General features: G+C 39.0%; 1 protein-coding gene across 1 annotated transcript in view; it reads right to left on the bottom strand.

Annotated features, from left to right (window-relative positions):
* Positions 1-14,324, bottom strand: part of lzts1 (leucine zipper, putative tumor suppressor 1) — a 46,343-nt gene extending 32,019 nt beyond the window's left edge. Inside the window, exon 1 of the mRNA XM_088927542.1 lies at positions 14,261-14,324. The gene's annotated coding sequence lies outside the window, so the exon portion shown is untranslated. The remainder of the gene's footprint in view (positions 1-14,260) is intronic.
* Between the last annotated feature and the right edge of the window lie 3,200 nt (positions 14,325-17,524).

Genomic DNA, 17,524 nt, shown 5'->3' with positions numbered 1-17,524 from the left:
ATGAATGACATCTAAGCACGGTAAAAGTATGTGCTGTTAGAAGAAGGTGGCAAATAATGCATGCAGGCATGAGTTAGAAGACTGGTATCAGCTTGTGGACTGCATCACCCTGCTGTGGAAGACTTTGCCGTTGAAAAGAAATCAGAAACACGAAAATCAGCAACACGAGACAGAGGTTTAAATTCCTGCCTGAGAGAATCAAAAAAACATCAAGACCATAGCTCTTGCGGTTCGTTTCAAGTTGCTGTAAGCTCAGAACCCACAGAGATATCAGGCCTGAAAGTCTATGAAATCTAAGACCTCCTGCCTTTTACCAAATATGTTAGGATAGCAGTATGAGAGAATGTCTTCTAAGATTAATTCCAGAAAACTGTTCAAGATAACCCTGGTATTAGCTATCAATGGGGTTTATAAAACAGACAGACCAAAAGTATTGAATTTCAAGGGTTCATGGAGTCTAAAGTCCCTAGTGTGTGTGCTTGTTGCTTGCATACATATATTAGACTTCACAGGAGTGATCACAGTGAATTGATCTAGTGTGGCTGTGTATATAATTTTCCTTTCAAACATTCTAAAGAAGTTCAAACATGCTGTAAGACCTTGAAATGGCCTTATGTTTGTACAGCATAATTGTCTGTGTTACCACAACTGGCTATTCACTTTCCAGGTGTAGCTTTTTCAATAAATGAAAATGTCTGTGTGCATTGCCTATAATAACCTGCCATCAAAAAAGACCGACTTACAAAGAATGATGTATTTTTGTAATTAATTGTTTAATATACACATGACACATTTGAACTGTAGTAGCTCAACCTTGCCTCGAGGTTTTTGGCATTAAGTACATTGTGTAACCTATTGTTTGCAGATAGTTACCAACTCATTCATTCATCTGCACAACATAAAGATGCCATTTCAGACTTTGATGTAGCCAATAAGTCCTTATCCAAATGGGTCTTGCTGAACATTAGTCTGTTTTGCAAGTTCAGAACCATGCAATCATGAAGACTCATTGAAAAACTAAATTGAAAGTTTTAATAACATAAACGACTGATACACACACCCTTGGATCTGCTCCTATGTTAATTGAAGGCCATTTTCAGCACATTCAGAACTGGGAGGTGCTGCTTTACTCAGAGACTTGAATTTCCTGCTCTGAAGCGGTCCGCACTGGTGTCAGGGTCTGTGCTCCACAAAGAGGGTGTTCTCTTTCAGCACCCAAACAAATCCAGGAAATTCCATGTGCTCCTAAATAGGTAGCTGTGCTGGAGCTGACTCCTGGTTCTGGCTGCAGTGGATCAAGAATTCTTTCTTCATACAAGGTCAAGGGTCACATTTGTTATATTGTTTGCAGTGTCAGGGCCCTACAGTGTTTACTACATAGCAGTAAGGTCTCAAAATATGCATTTGGGTATTTTCTAAACAATTTGAGCCTGTTGTTCAAAAACATATTGTGTAACACAACCAATTTTATTTTCTATATGATTGAATACTGCACACATTGTATGCATCTTATTATACACATATAATGAATTTTAAGATTCTGCAGAGATACACATACTGTAGGATTTCCATTGCACTTTCCTGCTGAGTTTTGGACTTTGTTGGTTAAAATGGTGTTGGTTTGCTGTTTTTTTTCCATTTTTGCTGTCATACAAAAACACCCCACTGAGACACATAAGGTTTTCCTAAGTAGGTCTGACCAGAGAACAAATGAGACTATCATTGACTTTGTACAGGATGAAGTGCAATTAATTTAAAAATAACTCCTTTTCCTTTTTCAGTTGATAGACACTGGTTATGTTTCCCAGTGAATGAGAAATGGTGGAGACACTACCATCCGTCCTAAGCAAATTGCCAGGTTTGTGTGAATAGCAGGCTTGATTCTCTGAACTCTTGTCTTGGGGCACTGAAAACAGTGAAAGACAAGCTGTATAATCAAGTGCTAGTTGCTCCTTATTACAAATGCATTACATGTCAGCAGCACCCCACAAAACAATATAGAGCTCGCTCAGGCCGAAAGATGCTATTGTGATGCAAATTATGGGGTGGGGAAATTATACCATGTGTTAAAGAGGAATTGGAGGGATCTTTCTATAATTGCACAGCACAAATAGAAGTCGGTGCTTATAGAGCAAATTAAAGCACTTAATTTAATATTTGTCCTGGTTTTACCATAAAAGGCAAGAGTGGCATCACCAGTGAATGGGGCAATCTAATCTCCCGTTAAAGTTTTCTCCACATGTAGGTCAGTTTTTATCAGACACGTCTGAAAAATATCATTACTTTAGCAGCTTTCAAACCCTATGAGAAATAAAAGAAAAACAGCAAAAAAAAAAAAATCCTTGGAAAGTTTTTAGATTATCTTATGGTAGGGTATTGTATCATTGCTGAGCAAAGATATTTTTCTTTCTTATGAAATTAATGATTTTGGAAAAAATACTGTACATAAAACATTAGCTGATAATTTATTTATATATGGTTCAAACTGTATATGGTTTCCCAACAGGTACAGCGATATATTATTTTTTGTAAGGATGTGTTCCTTTTGTCCTAATGTGTAAATGTTATGCATAAAGTTTTGTTCATTGTAGCGTCAGTAATTAAAATCTGCTGCTATTCCTCTTTCTCTATCATGTGCATCTACGAGTGACAGATACAGGACTGAAACAGCTGAGACCAGCATTAAATCACAGCTTCTTCCCAAAGAAAAGTCTGCTTGATGCCAGCTTCCCATCTGTCAGATGCTTCTTGCAGCAACCCAGAGGAAAGGTGCTCTCAGATACTGGATTTAGGACCTGTGGACTCAATTCTGATTTAATATGGGCCCAAATACGTAATGTCCAGTCTGTAAAATGCTTGTAGGAGTAGTATAGACCCAAAGACATGATCTGGATATGGACAGAAATCTAAACACATCATAATCCCTTACAAGCATATGAACAGATCTTTCAGGGACATTCAGCATAAGACATAATGAACAACAGCTTCAGACGTCACAATAAAATTACAACATGACGTTTCTAGCTGCTTAGCCTTGCTGGTTCCATTGAGCATCTTGCTGCCACCAGCTAGACTCCCCATGATAGGCTTCCAATGTAGATGTACTGTAGATTTGCCTGTGAGAGGTTGTTTTAATCAAGATGGATTGTCACAGTAAAATTGCTTGAAATCTAGCCAGGATGACTTGCCACTGCCACCCCCACATTGAGCTCACAATACAAAATGAGACACTGTTCAATTCGCCATTGAACTGAACACAGCAGAAACCAAGCAGGCCTTTCATACTGGTTTCCTATTTAAAAGTCATGACACTGTGCACTGGCTGTCCTCAAGAATGCAATTAAGTTGTTACAGCCACTCAGTCACAGAACATTAGACCAGACTGTAATTGTATTGTGAGTAAGCTCAGCTGAGGAGGACTGAGGTAGCAGAGATAGGACTTCACCTACTGTATGTAAAGCTGGCAGGTAGAGCATCTTTACTTTCTAAAGCTGCCATTTCTTTTTTCTACTATTTTCTGTCAAATTTCATTATTGTGTAAGAAAAAAAGAACATGGTGGACATCTGAAGAATGCAAGGAAGCCATACTCTTTTCTCTGTTTACAGTATATCAGCTGACAGCTTTGTCTTCTTTGGGCCTGCTCAAAAAGTTAAAGCTTGAGAACTTGGACTGCTTGCAGTCTTAATCCTCCTTCCCTTGAGTTACATTTCTACACAAGGAGCATTCATCTCAAAGTATTCCTGTGGCTGTGAGAGTGTTTTCTGAATGCAGTAAACTTTGATTGGTTTGGGGGAAATGTCTTTGAATTTAACAGGCATGAGGGATTCACTAATTCTTCAGGCAGGTCTGGGGCTGGCATTATCACAAGGTTTCTATGGAAACAGTTTTGGCTCTCTGCTATATATTTTGAATTTTCAGGTTCATATTCCACACATCTAATACCTACTGTCTGGCTCCCTTAATACCAAAAGCAACTTTTTATCAAGCAAAGCTGTTTAACGTCCTGTGCCGTTTTAAGGTTTGAATTTGGTTTCTTCCTTGGAATAAGAAAAAAGGAATATATCGGAATGAGGACATTTTTTTAAATTTGTCTGGAGCTGTGAAACCCTAAAGGTGAATTGCTAAGATAGTGCTCCATAATCTCTCATGTGTTGCCTGAGAAGACATTAATAATAAAACGTTTATGGATTACACCCAGAGAAACAATTTTAAGGATCTGTGAATTCTATTAAGAAAATGGCCTTGCGTTTTATTACGCCAGACCAGTTGAAGTCAAAATTCTTAACTGAAAAGGTACTAGACAGAACATTAAAAACCGGTACCTACTGTAGAGCACTGCACTTCTCATCACAGAATTGAAGGTAAATAAAATTTGTACACTTATCAGAATCTGGCAAAAACTGTTGAATCACACAAGCATGCCTCCAGGAAATGAGGACACCATTTAAAGTTGTGGAAAGAATAGTATCTGTATCATCAGACTTGTGTGTGCCAGCTAAAGACTTTGATCACACTGAGACAAACAGCAGGACTGTATTGAACTTATGTTAACTGGCCTACATAATCAAAGGACAATAGTTATTGTGTGAGGAATCATTATTCTGCTGTAGAGGTAAAATATGAATTAAATATTTTGTGATGTTGTTTTCTCTCATCATATTAAGCTTATCATGGCATTTGTAACTCAAGGATGGTCTTACACTAAACCTCAATGTCCACTACAAAACTCAAAGGTACAGTATAGTCAGTGAATATACTGATGTGATGTGATGTGATTTACTTTTACCTTACCATGATGCACATTACTGATTATATTGAAAGTTAGAGTAGAGTCACAAAACTGTGCAGATGAAAATTTCAAGCTTGCACACCCTGTGTCAAAAACCGTCAGTGTCATTGCTCATTGGATATGATGTGTCTGGTATCCTTTGGTTCCTGTTGGTCTTTGTGGATTTTTGCAATAAGTCTAAAAAGTCGCTGATAAGAAAGGTTTGTGAAAGCTCCTGGCAGCGCATGAAAATTGTAGTACAAATGCATCTGTTGAAATTTCAGGCCTTGGTGTGCTGTAGCTTGTGCGTACAGTGACACTGACATATGCAACGCATGAATTTTGTATGAGAAGAGGGTCTGCAGAGTTCAGAGCTGCGTGGTTAAAAGCAGAGGCATTTACGTAACTGAGTGAATTATTGAAAAGGAGAGAGGCTTTCCTGCTGCAGTCACTCAAGGACCCTTATATCTGTGGTCTGAGTCTTTTATTCAAAGCGCCCACTTAAGGAGCATAAATGATACTTTCACATTAGAATTATTGTGGCTTAATAGTTTTTAGCATGTTGGACTGCAGCATACATCTTATCTGTCACATTCTTCGTAATTTACCTCCTGCGCTCAGTGCTGTGCATGCCCCTGTTCAGTTTTTTTAAGCGTACAATCGCAGTAAATTGGATAATCCACTTAGTTCATTTGTGAGGAGTCAGAAAATGAATTACCTCTTGCAGCTGAGAAGTGGTGATTCACATTTACTTATTACTTAAGCACACAAGGAACCACGAGGAGCAAGTGTCCTTTGTCAATGAGCAGCTTTGATTGCTTTTTAAAGAGATGTGAGAAGCAGGGCTGGACAAAAATGACTTTTGTGAAGGTTAAAATGAATGCCGCACATGTGAAGTGGGTGAGCTTCTCTCTCCCATACCTAAACAGGAGGTGAATCATGTGCTCCATTAGAAAGTAAGCAGCATTCCATTACAGTCTCAACATGTGCAGAACATTTCTAATATTGGGCTGTGTCCTCTTAAGATATCCACCCTCTTTGCAAAAGATACCATACCAGGTTTCACCTTAACTTCATCTTCACCCCAAAGTGTGACTTTAATGCATATCAGAACACACACACAAAAAAGAAATAGCAGTTGGAGTTTGCAATCATTGAAAAGAACGTAACCCAAGTCTGCTGGATTATGTTAATGCCAGACACTTCATTTTTCAGGAATTAGCTGACTGCCTTGTTTTCTGCTTAGGATCGTTAATCTAAGGACAGCAAAGATACCGTAGCCATTAGTGCTGCTAATTCATGACATCTGGATTCCGTTCCAGCCCTGGATGTTTGTTTGTTTGTTTGGAGTTTGCATTTTTCTTCCGTGTTCATAAATTTTTTGATCCAGTTTTCTCCCCTCTTGCAAAGACTAGGTTTAAGTGGCCCTTTCTCTGTGGCTTTCTGATGTCCTGTCCAGGGGGGTGAAACAGTCATGTGCTGTCAGTCCTTGCTTACTCCCCGTGCTTCTGTGATAATCCCTGGTTTATCATCAAGCATGCTAATATTATAAGGTTAATTTCTACTTTTGTGGATGGACGTGGGCTGTTTTTAAAACATTTTGCACTAGATCATCGCCTTAATAAGGCATTGAAAATACTGAAGCCTTAACCACATGTGTTCTAAATGCACATTGCTGATCCTATACAAACAGCACCAAAACATACTTAAATATGACTGTAGTCTCAAACTTGAGCTGACAAAATGACGTGAACCTTTAAGAAAACGGAGCTCAAAGAGAACAAGGAAAGAATAACCTGTGCAAAAGAAGGCAAAGCATGTTTTTCACCAATTAGACTGTACAATCACACAGGAGCCTGCAGCCAAGATGAATGGAGATGAATAACAGACTGTCATCCTCAACAATGACAGTCAGCAAAATCATCACTATCATATCAGAAATAATACTACAATAAATAACTGCTGTAAATATCCCTCACCTTGGTAAACTGACTCATTTTATGCCAGACTCAATGGTGTATTATTGTGCCTTTAATTTCTAAATTAATGTTTCGGCATTTCTTTTTTTTCTTTCAGGCCTGAACAGTTATACACTAAGTGTCAAACACTAGTCATAGCTCAGATCTCAGCCTTGAGATCAGATCCACTGTGATTGACACGAGTCAGAGTCTGGTATAAGACAGGACCAGATCTTTACAGTACAAGATCTTTGAGCTTCCCACTGGCAGTCTGTTGTGCGAGATTTCCTGAGCTCTCAGAGGACCTGTGTATTCCTATTGCACATGGCAGTATGGCACTCTGTCATGTTAAAAGAGACAGAGATTCTTGCACTGACAAAAGTCGAGGGACTGATGGACATGGAAGTCCTCTGTTTGATGAAGATCATTTTTGTTTTTGTTACCATGTGGTAAAAGAACCAGGACAGATCAGAGAAGATAGATCCAGTTTAATTCCTGGACATGGAGGAATGACAACACAGTGAAGATAAAATACAGTATCTCTAAACACCTCCAGGACTGACATGGGTTAAATGTTAGCAAGGCGGCAGTTCTTCATCTCCAGGAGAGATTTCAGTCGATAGTTTCAATTAATTATTATTGCCTGTCAGTAGGGCACTCAGTGTTCTCAGGCAGCTCGGAGCACTGAAGTGATTGGAGCCTGTCCAAAAAATCTTTCAGACAGCTTGAACAGATTGTTCAAGACATTTAAGTTAAGCTATTAGACCTACAATAATTTGTACCATTAAGTTAAGATATTTAATACATTTCAGTATCAGACTATTAGGTGATGGATAAACAGTTTTTTTTTCTCATGCGTAAATAGTACCCCATGACATTACTCCTCTTTTAGAAAGTTAGCAAATCTCTTTGTAATTGCATTTCTTGTACTAATGCATCAGAATTGTTTCTTGATTTAATTTCTGCGCTTTCTTATGACTTTGGATTCTACATTTTTAAAGCTTCTCATCTGAAGTCAACTGATTTGTCTTGTTTGCCTAGAAAATTTTATATTGTGCCCTTTTCCCTGAGGTCTTAGGTCATTGTGTAGGAAGATTTTACCTTTATGTTTGTAAATTAGAAGCTGTTTTGCTTCTAATTTGCTTCTATCTTCAATAGATTTTAGAATTATGTTTTCACAATCAGTAATGCTAATGAATTGGGCGATTTTAAAATCTTGGAAATATATACATTTGCTCTCCATCTGGACTGAATACAGAAGAGGATTCAATGTTGATAATGCTGTTCTCCATGTGTATGGTACCTGTATCTCTTTGTGTTTTGTTTTCAGGTATACAGTATTCAATCTTGCACACATATATTGAAATAAACAATACAGACATTGTAGGTAGTCTCTTGTCTGCGTTCTTCTGAACATTATGTGTATGTAAGTCATAGCCAGCAAATGGATTCTCCTTAATTTGTTGTACATTAATATCTGGAAGTGAATTTGTAGGTTTTCCTCATGCTCAATTAGGATTTCTCCAGGTGCTCCTGTTTCTTCCCACATTCCCAAGACGTTAGGTACAGTATGTAAATTGGGATCTGTAAATCCCCCTGTGTGAATGTGACTACTGTAGGTATGTGTGAGTAGCCTGTGATGGGCTTTGTCCTTTCAAGTGAGCATTCCCACATTCTGATTTTGCTTCCAGGATAGATTCTGAGGTTGCTGCCTCCCTTACAAGGAAAAAGCATCTTTCTGATCACAGAAGAATTACATGTACAGTATATAGAATTATCACTTTGGAAGCATATTTAAACCACCTATCTGTTGTGTTTTTCATATAAATTTGATGTTGGCTTTGACCACAAGGGAATGTATTTTTGTAAGAGTTTTTTTCATCTTCATATGAGCTGCTCCATGGACATTACAAATGCTGAAATCACATTAGGTGGTCTGAATCCAAAATGTATTGGTGGTTCTCTGCAAAAGTGGTATAACGTTATGTATAGTTGTTGTACAATGGAAATAGTTACAAACTCAAATTGTTTTTGATAGCATCATCAATAGATGCGTCTTTTTCAAAACCATGACTTTCATGGGGTAAATGGGAAAAAAAACAGCTCAGATCCCAGAAGGATGATGTATTTGTTTGATGACAGAAAAACACCCACAAGGAAGGTAAAATGTGCTTTATCTTAAAAAAAATAGAATTTGCCAGCTTGGCTCTAGATGCTGAACAAAGAAGAAAATCTGGCCTTGAATAAGTACCACTTGGTTAATTAAAAGTCTTTTCATTCAGAACAGGGAAGGCAACAGAGATAATGTTTTGAAGAAAGTTTTACTTTGATCTGCAAAGGAAGTTTCACTGCCCAAATTCAAAAACTAACACTGCAGAATCGTACTCTTCAGTTTTAACCTTGAACACGAGTGGGTCAATACATGCGCTTAAATCATCTATAAAAATATGTCCCTGGTTCCTAAGTAGAGAGATATCTTTTGAAGCAGAGAGGGGAGTATTAATTCCATTGGGAAAACTGATGTAAAAAGGCAAAAGTACGCAGTAGCTTTAATGAGTGAGAACCAAATTTATTTCTGCTCTATTTGCCTGCAAGAGATTGCATTCGTCTCAAGTCTTTTAGGACATACACAAGCAACGCCAGGGGGAAATCTTTGACAAGAATAATATCTTTTCACAAGCCCAAGACCAGCAAAAACTGTTTGAAACTGTTCTTCAGCTGTTCCTGTTGTACAGGCTTTTTTCACCTTTCTGTTCTCAAGTCCTTGAAGTGGTTTTTATTCCTTATCACAGCACATTTTCTTTCTTCTGTTTGTCATTGAAGAGGCCTACTGTGCATGCGGTTTTGAATTGTACTTTTGTGGCAGGACCCATGCAGATGTTGGTTATCGGGTTTGCCATGATCAAAGATAATATTCCCCTTCACCGAAGATGAAAACAAATTAAAATCATTCTCACAGCAGGGTCTTTGTCAAAACCAAACTTTGACCCTTCAAGCTGACCACTTATGTGTTTCTCTTTGACCCATATAGTAGGAATGTCATTTCAGAAGGAGTAACGCTTTTGTGACTATTTTAGTCAGAGCTCAAGCTTGAGCTTCACAAAATATTGAACCCAAGAGTGTGTCTCACGTGTCATTAAAGGACATTTTTGCAGGGTCTTGTAATAATGACCTCATTCTCTAAAGCTACATACAGTACGTGCTGACTGAAGAACTGAAAAATAAAGATAATGTGATGATAATGTAGTGTGGATTGCCACTAGTCTGGTAGATATCACGTTGTCTTAGGTCATCTTCTCAATGTGATGTTTCTGCACATTAAGGCTCTGAGCAAACTTTTTCCATCTTAAAATTTGGAACGCAAGTTATTATCTGTCCGAACCTTTTTTGTGTAGATAATCCCTTCTCGGCAGAAGTGCCTTTTATTCGCTTTTATAATTGTGAATGATTCACCCTCCCCACCCCTAGTGCTCAGCTGATATGTTACAGTAAGGGAACAGGTAACGGGTTTATTCCATGCTGAAAAGAAAAGACAGGAAACACAATGTTTCGGCTGTGGAGACTTCTTCAGGTGTGTGGAGCCTTCTTCTTCACACACCTGAAGAAGGCTCCACAGCCAAAACGTTGTGTTTCCTGTCTTTTCAGCATGGACTAAACCCGTTACCTGTTCCTTTGCAGCCTACGAATGCTGACACAGCTACCTACTTGAACTACAGTACATATTACAGTAAGGCTGAGTTTGAATCAAGCTTTTGGAAAGGATTTATTAGCCCAGTGGAGGTCAGTTCCTGAGTTGAAGTGCCTGATACAAGGGATTTCAAGAGCTTAAGGACCAGTATTTGAAAGTAGTTAGTGTAAGATAAATCTGTAATCTCTCACAATTTTCAATTTGCATTTTATTATATTCCATACTTTACTGTTGCCGGAATGCTAATAGTGCCTGGCTTGAGTTTCAAATACTGTACATACAGTGTGGTGGAAAAGTAACCTCTCTTGTAATGTCATGCTTGAATATACAGTATTTGGACATATTTGAACTTCACCTAGTCCTCACCAAGTACTAACAGAAGACAACACTAACCAGATTTGACAAATAATACATAATAATTCTACTTTGTCATTGCTTATTTGAGCAGTGATTAGCTAATATTGCCGACCCGCCAGCAGGAGGGCATAATGGATAAGGGCCGAAATCCCTGATAAAAGCTGGGTTCCATCTGATGACATCAATTTCTTGCCAACAGCATCCGTAGATGTAACCAAGAAGAATAAAAAATAAGCCAGCATTCAATATCTTCATGTGAAAAAGTAAGTTCTACCATCTCAATGGAAAGAGTATATAGATTCATGTGCACCAAAACATGTGCAAACAATTAGATGATCATTATGAAGTGATTCTAACTGTATATAAAATCGGAATCTTTGTCAGTCTGGTCTAAAGCACGCAGGTTTGTAGTAACACATCATGCCAGAGTCAGAAGAAATCTATGGAAGGAGTCACAAAACCATTTCAAAACAATATGAAGTCCATCATTCTATGGTAAGAAAGATAATCTACAAAGGAGAAGTTCATTGCCAGTGTAAAATTCTCCCCAAGATCTCACCATGTGGTGCCCCCTGAAGTCTCAAAGAACCACCATGAGTCCACCATCAGACAAAGATTGAGACTTTCAGTCCAGCAACTAAAAGTGGATCATGCAACAGAAAAATGTAGATTTGCTTGTGTGACAGAGCAAATCCACAACAGAATAGCTCAAAAAGAAGCAATTCTGGATTTTAGAAGGACCAAGTCAAAGTCTAAGCCTAAACCTTAAACAGATGCTGTGGCAGGATCTAAAAAGAGCTGTGCATACAAGACAGCCCTCAAATATCAGACTTAAAGCAGTTCTGTAAGGAAAGTAGACCAGAATTCCTCCCAGGCAATGGGAGAGACTGATCAATTCTTACAGGAAATGTTTAATTCAAGTCATTCCTGCTAAAAGAGGTGCCATCAGTTACTGAATCAAGGGGTGCACTTACATTTTAACACAAACTTAACAATGTTAAATTATTTGAGGATAGTTTTATCTACTATTAGGACTTAGGTGAGGATTAGGTGAAGATCAAATATGTCTAACTAGTATGTTAAACCATAAAATCTTAAGAAGGTGTACTGCACCACTTTATTTCCTCAGTGTTAAGTGGATTTTCCTGGTATGTGCTGGGAGAGAAGCACACTCTTCGATATTTAAAGCTCAGGCCTGCCCTGTGCATTGAGCTAGAAAATAGCCATCACTAGGGAGATGGTGATAAACTTGTCATCTCGGAGTAAAACCATGCTCTTGATGTGTGGCATTAGTCAGCAAGAGATGGTTTAGATACCTTCCAAGTCAACTGACTGTAGCCTGGTAAAAAGTATCTCTTTGGGATCATCCACATTCAGCCATTCTTTACTCTGTTATGATTTTGAAGGTGTTGATTGTGTTAGTGAAAATATTGAGTTCCAGTTCCCACGTAGTGCATGCACATTGTGAATTTGACCATTGGTATGTGGTGTCGCCACATCTTCAAACCCGAATCTCAACGGGCTTTAGGCAGCATCTATACAGTAACTTGGTGCCGAAATCAAACTTGAAAGGGACTCACCCCTCCTTACAACAAGGAACACTGGCTTTCCCACGTTAGAACCATCTTCACATGGATGCGAAACACGTGTCCATTCATTATATTCTTAAACTCAGATATTTGAACAGTGACTTTTGGTACAGCTGGCACCCCTGCCAAACATGCCTCTGCCTTGATTAAAAGACTTAAAACTGCCCTGTCTACATTTGCTTGAAATGCCTAAAAGCAACTCTGCAACCAAGATCTGCAACAAATTCTACTATGAGACAGAGGTGTCAGGTTTATAATGAAGGGGACTTAGATCACAGGGTGGAGAAAGGTTTTAAGGAATGTAATTCTATCAAGTACAGGTTAAGCTCTATGCTTGACTCATGTCACCTACTTACTGTGACCAGGATTCCCCATGTGGCAGTGCACTACTGGCTGGGAGCCACTGACGGTAGGGTAGAATAGTGGACCGGGGCTCTCTCAGCCTTTACTGTCACAGAGACCTCTGCCATCTCCTAAGCACTTGAAGGCTATTGATGCTGTGGGTGAGGGACATGCCACCCCTCCAATCAGAGCTGATTGTCTAGTAGGGGGTGGGGTTACTTGTGACATATTAACAGATGAGTGGCTGGAAGGTGAAGAGTTCAGACCTGTCTGTGTACACTTCCTAGTTAAGGGGAGCCTCACTGTGAGAGAAGACACAAAAAAACGTTGCCATTGGCTGTTCCAGATCGGCTTAATATTGCGAAAATTAAGAATAGTTTTAAATTCAGAAAGATGATGGATCTTAATTTCCACTTAACTGTTTTGGATCACTAGTGCACTAAATAGTTTGTTATCACTCATTACATTCCTGGTAGTTTCTATACTGAAAACAAACTTTCTAATGACTCACATTTAAAGCATCAGATTCCCTCAAATTCAGTGCTACCTACTAGGTCGGGATAGAGCATTCTAGCAGTTTCAAGGAGGAACATAACCACATGTCCAGGATTATGAGTTTCTGAAAGAGGATTCTGCCCCCGCAGTTTCTATGTACACACCCAGAGACACATCCTAGCATGTGAAGAGGCTGTTGTGATGTGAAATTCAACGTGTCTGTACAGTTCACTTGTTTACCTCTTTTCCTCAGTGTCTCTTTACTTTGTGAGTTAAGCCTAGCAAGAGCGCCACATGATCTCTATGTAACATAATGGGAAAAGACGTCTAAACTGAAGCAGAGTTGTGTCCACAACAGATATAAGATTCCCTAAAAAACATTTGCTTATAACTAAACACATACTGTATAAAACAAAATAACATTTGTGTCTGCTGGAGGGATGTCCAGGGATCTTTAGAAAACCTTAACAGGTACTGTATAAATAAAACCAAGCAACGCACTTTTCCTCTCAAGTGTGTCAAAAGCAAAGGTCAACCTGCTGAATTAATATTACACTAAAACATTCTTAACTCATTTGTCCAGCAAAGATAGAAGGATGTTTCTTCTTTGAAAAAAAAAAGTGTCACTTGACGTACAGTAGATCATATTATGGTTCATTAGTCTTTGAGGATACATTCATAATGCAAATTATGAAGTTACTTGAACTTCTAAGCAACGGCACAAGAGCGCGTTCCACAATCCATAAAATTAACACAAGCCTAATTGGTCAGCACATGGGGCCATTTCATACAGATGTGAAACCCTAAAAATAAACCCTAGGTGAGTGGCTCCTCTGACTAACTGAGCATCTTAAAATCTACTTGTATTTTTAAACTAAAACAAAACTGGACTCCCGAGAAGGACCATTACTGACTGTAACTGTGTAAATGTATACAAATGAACTGATCTCTACCCGCCAGCATCAGCAGGACAACAAAGAACTGCCATGGGGGCCTGCAATCAGTCTGAGAAATCTCACCCCCCCCCCTCCAAAAAAAGTGTTTACAGCTCAGATGTCCTACCTTCGGTCATGGTGTCTGTTCAGGCGGTTATAGAGGACGACTTTCTCCAAGCTGCTGGCTCTGTGTTAGACTACGCTGTGTTTGGAGCAGCGCGGGCAGACGGTGCCTCCAGTCTGAGGATTTGCTCTGTGCTCGTGAGTGCTCAGTAAGCCCATCACCCAGGATGTGCACACAGTCACATTCCAATATAAACACACTCTCTCTGGCTCGCAGCCCAGGGCCTCTGCTATCCATCATACCTCACTGCTGCCACCCACCAACAGCACTCTGCCTGCTGATTGGAGCCCTAGCGCTGCTAGCTGAAGAGACATGGCATTTCCAGTGTGTGGCTAAAATGAATTGCTCTGTATAGCAGAGAGCTTTATATTCTCTGTACCTGTCCAACAGTCCCGTACCTAGATGATCTATTGTATAAGGGTAAAACTGTTGTATTGGTCTCAGACACTCAGCTATAACTGAATGTGATCGAAGAAACAATAGCTCTCAGGTGAAATGCTGCTAAAAGAAGACTTCTCTATTCTTCCCTTGTTGAAATCACTCTTTTGTTTAGATTTTTCTTTTGTGCACTGTTTTTGAATTCTATTATTTCAAAGCATTAAGAAGACACTGGACATTGTAGAAGATGAAATTCCAGTAAATAAAAAGGAACTTTGGATGGTGCAATACTTCAGTCCTATGAAGCTTTCTTTCAGACAAATGCTACAACACTTTACCAAGTGCTTTAAAATGACTTTGTTGTTGATAAACCTCATAGGGTACAATGATAAAAACCATCTGATCTGTTCCTGGGAGGTTCCTGCATAGAGACAGCAGGCTCTTGTGTGCCCAAGACCTGCATGATCACTCCACCCAGTTTTGTGGCTAAATTTGATTCAATCAATCAATTCTACTGATAAGCTTGATATACTGTTTTAATATTATAATTGGGGGGTGACATGGTGGGGCAGTGGTTATTGCAGCACTAGGGCCCTGGGTTCTGTGTGATATCTGTGTGGAGTTTGCATGTTCTCCCCGTGTTCGCGTGGGTTCCCTCTAGATGCTCCGGTTTCCTCCCACAGCCCAAAGACATGTTGGTTTTCCAAAATTGGCTTTTGGAAAAAATGGTGTGAATGTGTGTGTGCCCTACAATGGACTGTCATCCTCTCCAGGATGTACTGTACCCTGCCTTGTTCCCATTGCTTGCTGGGATAGACTCTGGGTCCCCCACCACCTTGAATTGTAAGAAACAGTTTGAAAATGGATGGTTGGATATTTTAATTGGATATTCCCAATTCCCCAATTCCCCAATTCCCCAATTTAGTTGGAAATCCCCGGGTATTGTTGCTGCATTCCACAGTAATGCTATATACAGTATAGGATAACCTAGGGGAGCAAGATTTTGCTTCCCTTGCTGAGCCTTGCATTTCTTAGTGTATGAAAGGCAAAACATCCAATGTATGGATGATGTAGACCTGTTGAATAAAAATGTTTTTGCTTCAATTTTCTTTGCAATATTTGTCCTAAAAGATGGTGCACTTTCTGGTTTCTGACATTGACAACTGACCAACATTTATTTCAGAACATCATAAAGTATATAAATCATCCATGAACTGTAGTGAATGCTGCTGTGTTACATACTGAATTACAATTCAGACCAACATTGTTTTCAACAAATTTATAGATAACTCTAAGTACAACACAGGACAAGGAAAATCTAAGTATCTTAGTGAAAGGAAACTTCAGTCTCTCACATTAGGAAGGCTGAACAAGGTAATTTCCTTAGCTACTTTGAATTCCTGCCATCAGATCTGACAAGGATGATGATTAGCATTTCAGTCTGGGCTTTATTCTAATAACACAGGACCTGCTGAAAGATGGAAAGTCTCCTTCCAGAATTACCAATCTCCAGCATGCACCTTGACACAAACAGCCAAACAACTGCAGTCTGGGATGGGCTCAGGCAAAGACTAATCACTGATTGCAGTTTGTGTCCAGGCGCACCTCATTTGAACTTACCAAGCAGGTGACACAGTTATTTGCAGATACAGACATGATAAAAAGAGGTTCTGCCCAGCAATGAGTCTGAAGCAACTCATCTCATAGAGGTGTTTGAGCTTTCGCAAGTACATTGAACTGACCATTATGTTTAATTCAATTTATATCCTATATTAAAGTTTGATACATTTATTAATGTGATGTTTTGATGAACAATTTGTCCTGAAAAAATAAACACATAATCAAGTGTTTACATTGTTTTGTAGTCAGTTTTTTCCAGAAGAATTGTAAAGATATATGGAGGAGGCTGAAATGAATGTGTCACATTGGCAGGGGTTTCAAGAAAAAGTTCTATAGAGACTTGTGTGCACACGAACATTTGTGTGTTTTCACGTGTTTTGAAATGTTTTATATACTGGTAGATAACAAAACCAAAGATATGGTAAGGAGGGACCAAGCTCAACGTTTTCTTTCAGACAAGGTGTTCTTCTGATCATTTTGAAAAACTGTCGAGTACTTTTTATTTAAATTGTTCTCACTAAATTGTCAAGTGTTTTTGTCACCCTCATTTGAACCTGCTCTTTACAAAAGAGACCAAACAAGAATGCATTAAAGGCTATTAATCTCAACGGCCTGCAAAATTGTACTAAACTCTATTTTCCATATTTTCTGTTTTGTCTTACTATTGTTATTACTATTACTATTGCTGAAAACGGACATGGAATAAGACAGTTAGCTCCTTGTCAGCTCTCTGCATTATTTTGGTGACTAAGAGTTCAAGCAGGTTTTGTTTTGTTTGCATTAGTTTTGCTGGCATTCACTATTAGCTTATATTATGGTTTCTTTATCATAGAAATTATTAATGTTTAATATTTTTCTGTGTGTCGCCTTGAAAGGGTTGCTAAAACTTGAAAGGTTTTATCCTGGCACTAAGGATTCTCAGTTGGCTTTCAGTTTTATTAGGTGCACACGGGCTCTGTGACAAAGTGAAACAAACTCCAGGAAGTGTGGGCGCTTCTAGCATCCAAACACTTGCAAAGCTTGCTTAAATAATTCAAGGCTGTGACTAGGCCTTTTTAACTCATCCCCCAACCCCCTTGTTGGTAGTTGCTTTTAATTCCTCCTCTGAAGCCATCTGAAGCAGTGTATTTTTGGAGAAGGCATTAACACCTGCCAGTTCCTCAACTACAAGGAGATACCTGTCAGGCTTAATTAATAGGCCACAATGTGCAGGTTAGTCATCAGAAGTCACATCACAGATGGACCAGTACAGTGCTGTGAAATCTGGTT

This window comes from Atractosteus spatula, chromosome 2, assembly GCF_055471065.1.
Source record: "Atractosteus spatula isolate fAtrSpa1 chromosome 2, fAtrSpa1.hap1, whole genome shotgun sequence".
Lineage (NCBI taxonomy): Eukaryota > Metazoa > Chordata > Actinopteri > Semionotiformes > Lepisosteidae > Atractosteus > Atractosteus spatula.
The sequence above is the reverse complement of the archived record's forward strand: the minus strand, read 5'-3'. Positions and strand labels throughout refer to the sequence as shown.